We start from the raw sequence: 14,218 nt of genomic DNA on the forward strand, positions 1-14,218 counted from the left end.
TGGCTCTGAATAACTAAGCAGAGGGTGCATTTGATGTGTGTATTTAAATAACATCTCTTCTTGTCTCTTTTGAAACTGTATTATCAAAACTGGCCAGATATGGCTTGTACAGCCCATCTACCAATGATAAGAATAGGGTACTTTACTGAGGCCAGTTATATTGGCTTTAGTGTGAAGAAAGTTCTAGAACAATAGCCAGTACTTTTCAAGCCATTATAACTAACAGGCTCTCTTACCCTCTGGTGAAAATACCTCCAATTGCATTTTTAGTTCAACAACAATTCTGCCATCAAAAAAGATGATGAATATGATTACGATGATGATGGTGGTGATGGTAGTAATTTCAGAAAATTCAATTACTGAATTTTACTATTTTCATGAATATGATACTTTTAAAATAAAGAAATGAGAAAGAAGCATTCTATGTATATCATTATTTTTTTCTTCATAGTATTTTATATTTGGCTTAACTCCTGTATAGTAGGTTTGCTTGTTGCCTAAGACACCATACTAAGAGCAAAGCTACTTCCTAAATGTGACATAGCAAATTTCTTCTCAACAGAAAATTATAAAAATGATCTCAATATTTTCACCTAATCTCTCCAGGAAATAACCTCAATAACAGAGAAAAATTATAAAATAAAAATAAATTTTAAACAAGCAAACAGATCACAAGGAAAAAGCTCTGCATGATGTAAGCACAGTTGTGGCTGTCAGACTTTTCCTCTCAGCCCCTCTGGGTTTTGTTACTTAAAGAAATTCATCCATTTAAGACTAGAAGTCATAAAATAGAGCTGCTTTAAATGGGTCACACTCTGAATTTTCTGCTTTAGGTAGACTAATTTTGACTTTACTTCTTAAGAATGAAAACGGTATTATGTTCAAGTTGAGTTCTTTTGATTTAAAGGAGTAAGGGAATTGAAGCTAAATTATAAGTCTTGTGAATCTAAGGTACGTTAATTACAAGTAAAAGCTTCAGCTTACTCTATTAGAGAAAATTTCACTTCTATCCTACATAAAAACATTATAGAGAACTGAAATGTATTTGCTGCTTATTCATTTTCCCCATTTTCATATTCATCCATTTCCCCAAAGATGAAGGATGTAAAGTGCTATAAATTAGATCCATGTGGGTGTTCATTTGAGACAGATAGTGCAGGATACTTCCTTCATGGGAAGGTGTGAAGTATATAGATGTCACCATCAGTTCCAATGAGACAGGTGTTCACAATGCTGGTGAGGAACTATGTACATTCATCAAGCCACTCGGATGGGAAATTAGCTTATAAATCTAACCTAAAGTTGTTAATTATTTGATTCCATTGTAGTTATATCTGTACACTGAGGACCATTTCTTTGAGAACATTTATTCCAAATGAGTATAATCAAATTATAACTTTTTCTCATAATGTCTCTATTACAAAATAACCCTTAATAATAGTTCAGATTTTATATTCAGTAATTTGGAACTAAAGAGAAAATAATAAATGATAACAATAATAATAAAATTTTATTTTTGAAAACCATCTTACATCACAGTTTAAGAAAGCAACCTACTCAACATTAAAGGAATGTAAGTATATAAATACTGTGTTGCAGTCTGAAGAAATGTACAGGCACCGGTAGAGGACAGAGAGTGAATTTCAGAGGGTTGTGGTACGCCCATAAGATGAAGGGAAGGGAAAGGAAAAAGAAGGGAAGGGAAAAAACTAGGGCAGGAGTAAAATAAGGAAGGAATGGGAAGGAACTTTATAGCAAACAGCTAAGGCTTACGCCATGCCGAAAGTGGACACAGGATCTGCAGAGTCATCCCAGTGGTCTGAAGGACAAACTGTACCATATTGTATCAGGTTCACAGTGAGAAGTCCAGCCATGCAGTTTCCATGATGCTTTCAAGACTCTGGCACAAGGCTAGGACTCATTTAAATTTTAATAATACATTTTAGTTAAAATATACTTGCACCATTTACTGTGGTTACTCTACCAAACCCCTCCCATGTGCACTGACTCCTCAATCCCAAATTGATATGTCCTTTTCCTTTGAAAAAAAAAATACATACATGTGCACAAATATATAAATGCCGAGCTGCTGTGTCTTTGTTGCTTGTATGTATACGGTTTCAAGGTTCACTACTTCTCAATGGTGTTGGGTAACACCATTCCTAGGGAGACATGAATAAATGTTTACTCAACCAAGATAGGGAACTAATGACAGGCCAAAGTCAGGATGCCACCGATGTGGTAAACCAAAGAGTTGTATTGGGGTTACTTACAGGAATATGGGTGAGGGTTACATAAAGGAACAGAAATGTTTCAAAAACAGCTACATCACCAAAGCTCATGAAAGCAGAAAATCTGGAGCGCACCCCACAGCCTGCAGGTTTCCCTGCAGGCTTCCTCGCTCGTTTCCCACTTGGCTCAATTTGTCGGAGCCTCTTCTCAGCAGCTGGACTGCCTTTTGTTTTTTTCTAGTCATTTCAACCGGTTTCTGTTTCTTTCAGGCCACCCGTCTTTCCTTCACTCCAATTGCTTGCCTCGTCTCTGTTTCTTCCAGTTCCTCAGGCTGAGACTCTTCTAAGCAGCTTGGGTGCCAGGGAGTGGCGGTCCTTACAGCTTATACACTTTTGGGAGAAGCAGTGGCCCTGTGAACCGTTCCATTCGAGACGAGAACAGAAGACCTGCAACAGCACCTGGGGCTGTAAAAGGCACAGCTCATGTTCTAGCCTATAGATCCCATAGAATAGGAGAAAGCACATCACAAAGGGCAGATCGTGGTCAGGACAAAGAATGACACACCGGGAACTGAGACTCGGATAACCCCGCTTTAAAATGGACAAAGTCTAACAACATGGATGTTCTAGGTTTTGGCTTATATAAATTTCGTTCTAGAATATGCGAAAATATCAGTGATTGCTTTGATTACTGGCTGTCAAACCACCATTTCCACCAAATTATTTTCATATAAACAGCCTTATCACTTAAAAACAAACCATAGCTGCATTAATAGTTTTACAGTTAATTTTCCTTGAACTATACGACAATTTAATGTTACTTCTAACCTAAACTACCAACACAGCTTAAAGTACACTAAAAATTGAAATTGCTTTGGAATGTAGATATCCTTAAGATTTATGTGTATGAATGCTGCTCTTGCCATATTACACCTAAATCTGTTTATTTGATGCTTACTGTATTCTAGCATAGTGTTTTATTGCATTAAATCTGGCCTACTACCAATATATACATAATACAAAAATTTACATCATAAACTCAATAGAAATAAGTCAACTAGAAAGGTGAATATCCCTGTTATGATTATCACTGCCTGAAAGTGCTGTGCTCAGCTTGTTTTAACCCAGGCTTCACACATTGATAAACTTCTACAGAGGTGGTGAAGCAAAGTTAGAAAGACTGCTAATGTTATAATTAGATTACTTTTAAAGAGATGATATCAAAGTTATTGAAAATAGTGGCATCTGGTTCTGTGGTAAAGAGCACTTGCTGCTCTTCTAGAGGGCCAGAGTTTAGGTTTCAGGACCCATATTGTGTATTTCACAACCCCTTGTAATTCCTGCTCAAGGGGATCTGATTCCTTCTTCAGGCATCTGTAGGCACCTAATCACAATGGGGCATATTCTCACACAAGCACCGACATAGGTATAAATTATATGTGTTTGACATTTTAAAAGTTTGTTATTTTTCTATAAATGGGGCGACATTTTTCATGTATTGATATTTTTTTTCAAAGAAACACTTGACTTTAAAGAAACTTTGTTAGAGATTGCTTACCAATGTGTTTCACAAAACTCTTGGGCACCAGTGGGTGGATACAAGCTCTGAAAGGCGGGTCAGACAATAGGTTGCTGTGTTCCAATGAGTGCGTGGTGTTAGACGCTCGAACCTCATTGGGAGAAATCGAACACTAAATGAGAGGCTTTGAAAGGTGTATCTTTCTCTAGTTGTTTATCTGTCTGTCTCTGTGTATGTCTGTTTCTGCTTCTTTTAGCTCCTTCAAACCCATTTTGTCTTTTCTTTCTCCCTCACCATGGTCCAGAAACAGTGAAGTGATTTATCAAAGACTGAAACTTTTATTACTGACCCAAAATAAACCTCCGCCTTTTAAAGTCTGTGAAGTATTTTGTTATAGTTGTAACTTCAACAAAGTCTTCTGCATACTTATAACTTCCAAATATAAATCCATATCTTATGTCTGTCTTCAGATACTAACTATTCTTTATCCAAAAGCCCTCATACATAAAACTCTCAAATCTCCTCTCTCTCTCTCTCTCTCTCTCTCTCTCTCTCTCTCTCTCTCTCTCTCCCTCCTCCTCCTCCTCTTCCTTCTTTCTTCTTCTTCCTCTTCCTCTCTCTTCTCCTCTTTTTTCTCCCATTCCTCCCTTTTACTTTCTCCTTCTCTTTAGAGAAACCTCTCCTTCCTGTAGTTTTTTCATCTAAGATAATGGCAATTCTATGCATTCACAGGACCAGGCCAAAACAAAGCTTTTAACATCAGACTTAATGGTTCTCTCATAGTCCAGCTGAATTATTCCATAAGGAAACCCAGGGTTCTCTACTATGCATTATAATTATATCCACAAACTATTAAAAACTCACACAATTTCTACTGTTTGATATTTTTTATCTGTTAGCCACATTAAATCCAGTATTGTTTCCTTGTCCCTATTTTGTCCTAAACCTATAGAGACTTTTTGAAAAATGTGGCTACAGCCAACTACTTAATAAAAGGAGAACATTTGTGCTGTCTTCTATTAAATATCCTACCATAGTTGCCTTCCTTCAGCCATAGAGTGAAAGCCAATGTCCTCTCAAAGAACTGGACCCTTACTGGTCTCACATAGCACACGCTTCAGCTGGGTTACCTTTTCTGATCACAGTAGATCCACCCTTGTAAACGCAAAGGTATATTCTAGCCTTGAGAGACAAGCTCTTCTGGGCTTTAATTATCTTCACCCTTCAGGAAAGATTGAGGAGAATCTACTTTGTACTTCTGATGGCATCTCCTTTCTACATCCAAAGCTAAAGCATATTGTTTTAGTTTTATCTGTATTTTTCTTTCTTCCAATACGGTCTTTCCCTTTTCTGGCTATACTTATTTGTTGTCTTTTTCTATTAAAATATAGGAGACAGAAACATCATCTACCACTGCATTTCAAGAGCCTGACACAGATCTGAAAACAGTGAAATCCAAGGAAACATTTGCTGGATGATTGACTATCAAAATATCAACCTAAAAGATCAATTCTTGAACATTAAATACTGTCCATATATCTACATTTTTAATTTGAAATTATATAATTATTAATAAACAAGGAAAAGGGCTTACCAGTGATAAAACAAAGAAATTATTCCAACTAGTCTAGCTTAGTTAAACAGTTAAGTGTTTGGCGCTATTTTTTTGGAATTACTTAAAAGAGTATGGCCTATAAGTGACCAAAAAGCAGCTTTATCACCAAAAGGCCTTCCCAGAATTAAAGCTGCAACTGCAGCTCCCTGCATATAGACAAGTCCACTAAAAAAATTCTCAATTCTCCTAACCATTATCAGTTGTTCATATAACCTGGAGGAAGGACCCTAGGAATCATGTAACTTTCTACGTTACTTGAATTTTGTACCTTTACTGAGTTTCATTCCCTTCCCCATCATATGGGTCTACTTCTTCCTTCCTGGAGGAAATGTGTCCGTGCACCGAAACAGCAGCTCTTCTACAACCACACCACCCGGAGTGTGCCCAGTCTCATCTCATCCCAGGAGCTAACCCTGGATGGGACTAGCTCGTACTCACCTGGGAGAAAAAGCAGTAAAAATGCTGTGCAGAGTCGATTCTTGTTCAGTATTATAAGGAAGGAAATCCTGCTATTTCATAGAAGCTGGGAGAACCTGAAGTTTACTACACAAGTGAAATAACACAGTCATAAAAAGATGAGTGCTGAACGGTTTTATGTCAACTTGGCACAAGCTAACGTTATCTGAGAAGAGAGAACCTTAATAAGAAAATGCCTCTATATGACTGAGTCATAGGCAAGTCTGTGACGTATTTTCTTAATTAGTGATTGATGGGGAGGGCTCAGCACGGAGGTTGCCATCCTTGGGCTGGTTTCTCTTGGTTTTATAGGAAAGAAGGCCGAGCAAGCCACTATAAGCAAGCAAGTAAACAGCATTCTATAATGGCCTCTACACCAGCTCCTGCCTCCAGGTGCCCGCCCCGTTTGAGTTCCTGTCTTCCTTCCATGATGAACAGAGATAAAGAAGTTTAAGCCAGATAAACACTTTTCTCCAAAACCTGCATTTTTGTCATGGTGTTTCATTGACGCAATAGAAAACTAGCTAAAGCAGTTATCATATAAATTAGTTAAATCCATAGAACTAGAATACAGTGGTATTACAAGCACCTAGGCAAAGGGGGAGATAAGAAGTTCTTATTTGGTAGATGGCATTTAATTTGGCATGTTTAAATGTTCTGAGCATGTATTTCTCAGTAGTGTGAAGCTCCTAAGCTATACAACTGTGAAGCTAAATGAGTAAGGTCTTATAACACCTAATGCTATTAATTCCTACCACAAAAAAATCAACATTTAAAAACTAATGGAAAATTTTCAAATTATCCAAAAACTTTTCAAAGTTTTTCATCAGAATCACTACATAAATGAACAGAAAAAAATAAAATTTGGGTGCCTCTTATTTATTTAGTATGCATAAGTTTCAAACATCAAAGTTTGGATAAAATTTTTGGAAAAAAAGGAAAGGAAGACTCTATCAAGGGGTAATGTGAACAACATACCACTTGATACATAACTTATAACACCGAGAAAGAATCTTCTATTCTCTGGAAAGCTGCCATAGTTCTCTCTGTGTGTGGATCATCTCACAATAATGTATCCACTCTAATTTGAATGCCAAGGAATATTTCCATGAGTTCATCTCTCAATATAAAAAGAAATGTATGTGTATATTTTTATGTGTATATATATATACACATAAAAATATACACACATTTCTTTTTTGTAAGAATTACTCATTTGAGAACAGCCTGCTCAAAAATTTTGGTGCAATGGCATTCTAGTGTTCCTCATTTATGTCAAACTTATCTTTTCTAATTTTTTATGTCAATATTCCACAAGGCCCATGTTTAACCTATAACTAAGATATAAGGTGAATGCCCGGTTTTGCTTGGGGCATTGGAAGATGGTAAGTGGTGGTGATGATGCATTTGAGAAGCTACGTTTGGTCATGTCTGCATGTCTGACCCTCAGTCACAACTTGGGACAAAGAGCAGGAGACCCTCTCAGACTGCCAGGACCTGATACACATCTTGGGGCCTTCTGGGAAAAGATGAATATCACACGAGACTCCACTGGGAAGAAAGCTAGATGCTTGTTTCTAGCTCTTCTCATATATCACCGCATGCATTCTCCCTCCTTGTTGGTGTTGATTTTTCTTTTTCTTCTCATTATGATAAGCCATAGCCATGAACTCTCCAGTTCTGTGTCTTAGGTGTTTCTATAGTGAATCATGCATTCTGGCAGTGGTCTGGAAAAGCTCAATGCATTATGCTATGAAACAGCGTATAGAAAATGACTAGACACACAGTTCTCCATCAGCTTTACTGTACACCCACATATTTTGTCTCCTAATGAGAATAGATAGTTGAATACAAAGGAGAGATTCCAATGCTGGCTTTGCTTATTATATAATAAGGACATACAAATATAAATAATACAAAGACATCATAAAACTATTGGACAGATTGGGGGGAAAAGCAATTTATTCAAGCGTACTGTTGAATCTGTGAAGTATTCCATGGAAAGAACATAGAAATCTTTCTAAAAGAGCAATGAAAAAGAAAAGAAGATAGCTTGTTTAAAAGTCTATATTACAGTTTTTAATTCTGTAAGTATTCTAAACAGTTGCTACAGGAATTGTATTTTTAATAATCTTATGCTTTTAAGTTGACACATTTTTGTGGTGCAATTATAACAAGAGTATTATTAGAAGTGCTAGACCAGGTCACAGGAACATTCAAGGCTACAGTCATTTATGGCAATGTTTAGCTTCGCAATTTCAATGTGAGAATCTGCCATGGTCTCCCATTTAGAGACTGTGGTGGTGTTTCAAGACTTAACATGTTCAGTACAGCAACTTTAAAAGCAACTCTTTTTCCTATTACAAGACACATGCTCTCTTAGATTTCTTAAAATCCAGAGGGTGAATTTAACAAACCATCCAGAGCCCATCACTCATAAGCTTTCTGAAAAGTACAAATTATATTTATAGCCTATTTTTATTTTGGTAACTACATTATAAATACTCCTTTTGTTAGCAAGTATCAGTGCTTTACAATTTTCTGTTTAAAACAATCATAGTTGCTATGTGCATGATTTAAGTCATATTGACAATATTGACACCCAGGATGAAATTTTCATATCAATCCACTTTCTTGCTCCATTTTTCCACATAAAAGTGGGGGCTGGGAAGAAGGCTCATCAGTTAAGAGCACTTACTGTCTTTTCAGAGGTCCTGGGTTGGGTTCACAGCTCCCATATTGTGACTCACAATCTTATGCCCATTCTGACCTCTGTGGGCACTGCGTATGCCTGCTGCACATATACTCAAGCACACACACATACACATTAAATAAATAAGTGGATAATTCTGTTTGTAATTGTGTCATCATTAAGAGTCCATAAGAGAGCAATTTTGTTATTTATCCTTTTATTTGAAATTAGAAGTGATACTAATATAGAATGGTAACCATATGTTGGTATATATACCTACAGTCCTATCACTTGAGAGGTGGAGTCAAGTCAACCCTCAGCTACTAGTAGTCTGAAGCAGCTTGTGTTACTTGAAAATTTGTCTCTCAACAACAAGGAAAAGGTTTGGTATGGTTATTTTCTTAGGAAATTGACTAATGTTAGCAGATATGCAGTTTCAGGACTGTTTACTTAATGGAAGTGGAGTTTTTCTTACATGCATGTTATCGTGTTACATTGCCATAGTTTCAAACATCTTGGCAGAGATGCAAGACTCTGGAGTCTGAGCCAAATAAGACTTTGTTAGTCAGATCAGCCACGAAGACTGTCACATCATTATTATCTTACATTCATGCACATTTCCAGATGCCAATAAGGCAGTGTAGGAGTGTCACATACAGTAGGTAGCATGTTGGAGGGATACATATGCTGATCTCAGAGAATACACACATTTTATATTGGCGTCTGTATAGGAAAGAGCATCTGACTTTTACTCTTGATTGTTAATTTACATTAGAGGGCCCAACCCACTGCAGGTGATGCCATTCTTGGGACAGGTGGTCCCAGATTTATATAGGAAAATCAATTAAGCAAGAGCCTGACAGTGAGTCAGCGAAAAACATTCCTCTAAGGTCTCTGTTACAAGTTCCTGCTTGAGTTTGTGCCGTGGTTTCCCTCGTGATGGACTATAATCTAGAAGTATAATCCAAATGAACCTTTTCATCTCTAAGCTGTTTTTAACCACAGCAACAGAAAGGGAACATTCTTACCAAGAAAAATCACGGAAAGATCAGTTTTAATGTAGTATGTTGGGCCTCATGGCTGCAAGCTATACCAAGCAGTTGAGGCAGAATAGACTGTCTGCATATGAACATCTATTGCCACAATAGATGGTTCTCCTTCCATTTCCCCATAGTGTTTAAAACACTGACATCCCAGGGGTCCCTGAAGATCATGGATATGCATTTTCTTTCCTTCCTTCCTTCCTTCCTTCCTTCCTTCATTCCTCCCCCCCATTTTAAAGCAACTTCTCTCTTTGCAGTCTAACCTGACATCAAATTTATCACTATTTCCTCCCTCAACTTCCCAAATTGGAATGAGAGACATGAGCTACCATGCCTGGTAGATTCAAACTCTTAAGCAACATAAAGAATGACTCACTGTTTCCACTTTCCAGGTGGATCTATAAATGTTTTTCTTAGGGTTCACCTTATTACTTAGCTTCTCTAGGATCATGAACTACAGGTATGATGGGCAGACCGAGGAGCCACTGGCAATAGCACCAGGATTTATCCCTACTGCATATATTGGCTTTTGGGGAACCTATTCTCTTTGGATGAATACCTTGCTCAGCCTAGATATAGTGGGGAGGGCCTAGGACATTCCACAAAGTAATGTGCCTTACCCTCTCTGAGGATTGGATGGGGGTGGGGTGGGAGGATATATGGAGGGAATGGGAAGAAAGGAGGGAGTAGGGACTTGGATTGGTATGTATAATGAAAAAGATTATTTTCTTTAAAAGATAATTTAAAAAAGAATGACTCACTGAATCTGAAACAGAGACACATGTTTCCAAAGGATGCAAGAACACAGTGGGCTATGTATCCTCTCTACCTGTTGGTAAGGATGAAGTCAGAGCCTTCATCCATATTCACATAGTAGAGTTGAGTTCTAAAATGTACATTCATGAAATGACCTTTCCTAGCTTGGTTTTGCTCTTGAAATATTTGTGAATAGCAGCTCTCCATGAAGAAATGTTTCTCAGCCATTCTAAGGCTATTCTATTTTCTCCCCTATTACAGTATGCTGTTCCACAGCAACATTTAGACATTAAATCATATTCAAATTATATTCATTTTATCAGAAGCTGCTTTTAAATAGTTGTTCCCCTTTTGCAACATCTTTCCTGTCTTATCCATAGCAGAGATGGAGAGATGCAGCATCATGGCAGCCATTGTTATTCTTTCTCTGTCCCCATTTACCACGGCTACACTGCAAGCCCTGAAATTGGAACAAATAACTGTTTTCTCCCTATAGTTTCCGGACTTCGAAGTTATTCAGCATCCACTCATTTATCTCTTATTGAAGTTTTAAACAATAAGGATCAATGCATTTAGCTTATAAGGCTTAATAAACCATAGGTAGAATCATGTGCTAATTATTATAGTAAATGACCAAATACAATGATCAATTACCAACATGATTTACATTGAAGTTTTTCATGGTTAATGAGCAGAGGAAGATATTTAAAATGCAAAAAAAAAAACATGTCTGGGGAATTGGTCCCATACATGAAGCAGTTTTTGTGAAAGCATGAGGACTTGAATTTAATCCCCAGAACTCTTATAAAAGCCAGACATGCTTACCTGTGGTACAGGTGATGGAAAAGCAAGGCCAGAAGGAACCCAAGGTTTTTCCAGACAGTCAGACTAACTAAATTTATGAACTCAATGATCAGTGAGAGACCATGTCTCCTATACCAAATTGGGCAGCAATGAAACAAGACATTTGCCATTGGCCCCTGTTTCCATACATGTATACAGACACACACACAAGCACACACACGCACACACACACACACACAATGGGAAAAATACTGTGTGTATGTTTCAAATTCCTACAGAGGATAGAAAATGAAATATGAGCTTAGTGTTTAGAAAATAAGATATTTCGTATTTTTATTTCAAATGTTACCTGTAACAATATCTTCCATTTGGAAAAGGGGAAAGAATAAAGAAACTGATGGATTCAGATAATATAAGACAAGACATGTGGGGAAAAAAGAAAGTCTTTCTCTTATTTATTCCTCAGAGTCATTTCATCAGATTGAGAGGAATCTACTACTACTTATTATAGTAAATAATAGAATTTCACAAGCATCACATAGATGTACTTACCTTTGCATTGGGGTCTTAAGAAAGACAGGAATATATATTAAAAATTAGAACTGTCTAATTGTAAAAGTTTTTCAATTGTCCTCTACTATTTTTGAAAATTTTAGAAAAAAATCATGAGGCACACTCCTGCTTTATACTGGTTTTATTGCTCATTGTATACAGTAAGTTAGTTTTTCATAATAAATATAAAACTTAAAAATCATTTAGTCTAAATTCCATATAATGTAGATTAAATATAACTAAATGGCAAGTGTACAGTGGCTATGAAGAATGTTCATGCTTATATTTTTCAAAGCCAAACTATCAAATAAAGTAATAGCAAGAGGTGATTGTTTCGGGTGTAAAACGCATGACCATACATCACAAGCTGATTCTCTAATTATACAACTTAGAATTCAATAAGCAAATAATAACAAATTACCTATGATCAAATGCTGTGTTATTTTCTTTGTCAGTACTTCAAGCGAGAACAGATATCATTGTTTTTGTGCTCAACGGTACTATGGAGTTCAGGTTTGATGACTGTATATATGTGTTAATAATTCAAACATAATACAGTGTATATTTGTTTAATTATAAAGAACGGAAACGTTTACTACTAAATCTAAATGTTTATATATTAATAAAAATGCATTGAAAGATTCAGCAGTAACATTTATTTAGAATTTTTAAATAAATTTTAGTAATAAGTATACTCAAGCAACCATCAAGTAGAACAATCAAAAAATTTACATAAATACAATGATGCCTGCTGTTTGGGAGTGTGACCCTCATGGAGGGTGGGTCTCAGGATCATTGAAAGCTAGTCTAGCTTGGAGAATCCAAGGTGGCCTCCACTTTCTTCACAGCAACGACTTTTTTGTGTCGTATTAGAACAGTGGTATGCAGGGAGCAGAGAAAGCCCTGAATAAGTGAAGGCGTGTATTGGTTACAGACGTACAGCCACAGTAATGATCAAGGCCATGGGAACCTGGCAAAGTCCTTCTCTATATGGATCAGGTTTGGGATTGGCAAAGACTTCTTCCTCTAGTCCTATTACAAGTTTACAATTAACAGTTTCAAATTGTAATTTCTGATTACAATTACAAACAATTGTTCAGTATGGATAAAAGTCAGCAGCTGCGGGTTCCTCCTCCTAGATGTTTATATTCTGAGACTGCTCATCTACAGTGATCTCTTACAGAGGCTAGCTAACTCCTCCTCCTTTGCTATACTAATAAACTAGTTGATTTTCAGGGCTATAGCATAGTTGGTGAAGCTACATCAGAGGGCAACTGCCAATCTGACCTTGGCTTTTCTTTGCATGTATCTGTAGACCTGTCTTTTCTTTATTCCCTTGCTACCCCAAGGAAGGTTCTAGACACAAGCTACCACTGGACTATTGTATGATTATTTTATGCCAATTTAACATAAAGGGGATTCATTTGGAAAGAATTCTTAAATGAGAAATGTCTCCACAAGATTGGCATACAGACAAATATGTTTGCCAGTTCCTTGATTAAGGTTGATATAGAGGGAAAAATACTCTAGGGTACTGCCACATCTGGACAGGTAATCCTGAGCTGCCTTTGAAAACAGGCTAGCGCCAGGCAGTGGTAACACATGCCTTTAATTCCAGCACTTGGGAGGCAGAGACAGGCAAATCTCTATGAGTTCAAGGCCAGCCTGGCCTACAAGAGCTAGTTCCAGGACATCCAGGACTGTTACCCAGAGAAACCCTGTCTCGAAAAACAACAAAAAGATAAAAGAAAATAGTCAGTGAGCAAGCTAGTAAGCAGAGTTCCTCCATGGGTTTTGCTTAAATTCCTGTCTCCAGGTTTCTGCCTTGAGTCCCTGCCCTGACTTCATTCAATGATGGACTGATGTGGAAGTAAAGTAAACATGTTTCTCTCCAAGCAAGTTGCTTTACCACAGCCGTTGAAGAGTAAACCAAACGTCTTTCCTGACTTTCTAAAATATTTCTCATACTTTTTGTATGTCCATTAAACCAATGAAAAAATTAAATGTGCAGTAAATAACAATGTATCTTAAGCATACCTATTGAAAATTTATGTTAAACATGAACATACACAATTTCAGGAAATAGGAATCCAAGAACTGATTATTGAAAAAATAGGAAAATAAGCAATAAGTATTTAGATGATTACTTATCTTCATAATTTTAAGTTCCAAATGTGAGGATCAGTCCAAAAGCATATTCAAGGAAAAGCTGTCCATTCTACACTCTTAAAAGTTATGCACCAGGAAAAAAAGAATTTACTTGAAAGTAACTAATACAGTCAATTTTAAGGAGTTAAGTTTATAAATGCTTGAAATACATGCTGCCACCAACAATACTAAACATTATATGCAAAAATTCGATAAACTTGGTCAGAGAAAACAAGGATGGCTAATTTATGGAGGACTGCTAGTTAAAACCAATGGAATATGTATATGATATATATAATATCCCACTATAGATAGCACAATAATCCATAAGAGTGTAATTGTCCATGGACAGAGTAATTATCCACAACCTTTCTCTTAAATACTGTGCATTCTAACAGAGGG

Source organism: Arvicola amphibius, chromosome 7, assembly GCF_903992535.2.
Source record: "Arvicola amphibius chromosome 7, mArvAmp1.2, whole genome shotgun sequence".
NCBI lineage: Eukaryota > Metazoa > Chordata > Mammalia > Rodentia > Cricetidae > Arvicola > Arvicola amphibius.